The 2,058-nt window shown below is 34.2% G+C and overlaps 1 pseudogene; it reads left to right on the top strand.

The window, feature by feature from the left end:
* The first annotated feature begins 206 nt into the window (after nucleotides 1-206).
* On the top strand, nucleotides 207-362 carry LOC112826265 (U2 spliceosomal RNA; annotated as a pseudogene).
* The last annotated feature ends 1,696 nt before the right edge of the window (nucleotides 363-2,058 follow it).

Below are 2,058 nucleotides of genomic sequence, written 5' to 3' on the forward strand. Positions count from 1 at the left end.
GATATAACATCAAAAGCATGATCCCTGAAAAAAATATTGATAATTGCCTTCATCAAAATTAAATACTTTGGCTCTTCAAAACAAACTACTTCTGCTATTCAAAACAAAAATTGGGAAAAATATTTGCAAAACATGTATCTGATAAAGAACTTGTATTCAGAATGCATAAAGCACTCTCAAACTCACTAATAAGAAAAAACAATCCAATCGCTTCTCGGCCTTTTGGCTAAGATCAAGTGTAGAAAAAACAATCCAATTACATAAAATGGGCAATCTATATATTTATTTATTTAGATTTTATCTTAATTTCAGTGTAGTTCTTTTTTTTAGAAAAACATTTATTTATTTAAGGGGGGAGGGGCAGAGGGAGAGAATCTTCAAGTTGAGTGTGGAGCCAGATGCAGGACCTGATCCCACAACCCATGAGATCATTACCTGAGCTGAAACTAAAAGTTGGACATTTAACCGACTGAACCATCCAGGTGCCCCTCAGTGTCATTAACATATAAGGTTATATTAGTTTCAGGTGTACACTACAGTGATTCAATAATTCTATATATTATTCAGTGCTCATTATGATAAGCGTCCTCTTAATCCCTTCACCTATTTCACCCACCCCCCACCCACCTGCCCTCTGGTAACCATCAGTTCTCTATAGTTAAGAAAACTCTATGTTTTCTGCTTTGTCTTTTTTTTCCCCTTTGTTTGTTTTGTTTCTTAAATTTTACATGTAAGTGAAATCATATGGTGTTTGTCTTTCTCTGCTCATTTAGGTTAGCCTTATACTCTCTAGATCCATCCATGTTGTTGCAAATGGCAAGATTTCATTCTTTTTTATGGCTGAGTAATAATGTATATATCTCACTTCTTTTTTATCCATATATTTGTGGATGGACACTTGGACTGCTTCCATAATTTGGCTATTGTAAATGATGATGCCATAAACACAGGGGTGCATATGTATTTTCACATTAGCGTTCTCATATTCTTTGGGAAAATACCCAGTAGTGATTTCCAGATCATAGGATAGTTCGATTTTTAACTTTTTGAGGAAACTCCATACTGTTTTCCACAGTGACTGCATAAGTTTGCATTCCCACGAACAATGTGAGAGGGTTCCCCTTTCTCCATATCCTTGCCAACACTTAGTTGTTTTTTGTATTGTTAATTTTAGCCATTCTGACAGGTGTGATGTGATATCTCATTGTAGTTTTGATTTGCATTTCCCTGATGATGAGTGATGTTGAGCACATTTTCATGTGCCTGTTGGCCATCTGGATGTCTTCTTTGGAGAAATATCCATTCATGTCTTCTAAAATGGGTAAAATATTTAAACAGCAAGGAGATATTTAAACACCAAAGAAGATATAGATGGCAAATAAGCTCATGAAAAGATACTCAATAACATTAGTCATTAGAAAAATGAAAACACCAACACCAAGTGTTGGTGAGGATATAGAGCCACCAACATACTCATATACTGCTGATGAGAATGCAAAAATGCCACAACCACTCTGGAAAATAGTTTGCTGGTTTCTTATGAGATTAAATGTATACTTACTATAAAACTCTATAATTATACTGTTAGGTACTGAAAGTGAAATGAAAACTATTTTCACATAAAAATTTGTACTGGAATATTTATAGTAGTATTATTTATAATTGCCAAAACATGGAAATGGCCCAAAATGTCTTTCAACTACCTAAAGGATAAACTGTGGTATATCCATTCAGTGGAATACTACTCAAAAGTAAAAAGGAGAAAATATGTCAGCATAGATGAATCTCAAATGTATTATGCTAAGTAAAAGAAGTCAGACTGAAAAGGCTGAATACTCTATGATACCATTTATATGACATTTTTGAATAGGCAAAAGCACAGGGACAGAACAATGATCAGTAGTTTTCAGGGATCATGGGAGGGAGAAGGGTTTACTACAAAGGTGCAACAAAGGGAGTTTTTGGATGGTGAAAATGTTCCATATCTTATTTAAGTTGGTGCTACCATGACTATATGCATTTGTCAAAACTCATAGAACCATCAATTAAGAAGTATGA

This window comes from Callorhinus ursinus, unplaced genomic scaffold (assembly GCF_003265705.2).
Source record: "Callorhinus ursinus isolate GAN/ISIS: 27379988/994484 unplaced genomic scaffold, GSC_fseal_2.0 scaffold4, whole genome shotgun sequence".
Taxonomy (NCBI): domain Eukaryota; kingdom Metazoa; phylum Chordata; class Mammalia; order Carnivora; family Otariidae; genus Callorhinus; species Callorhinus ursinus.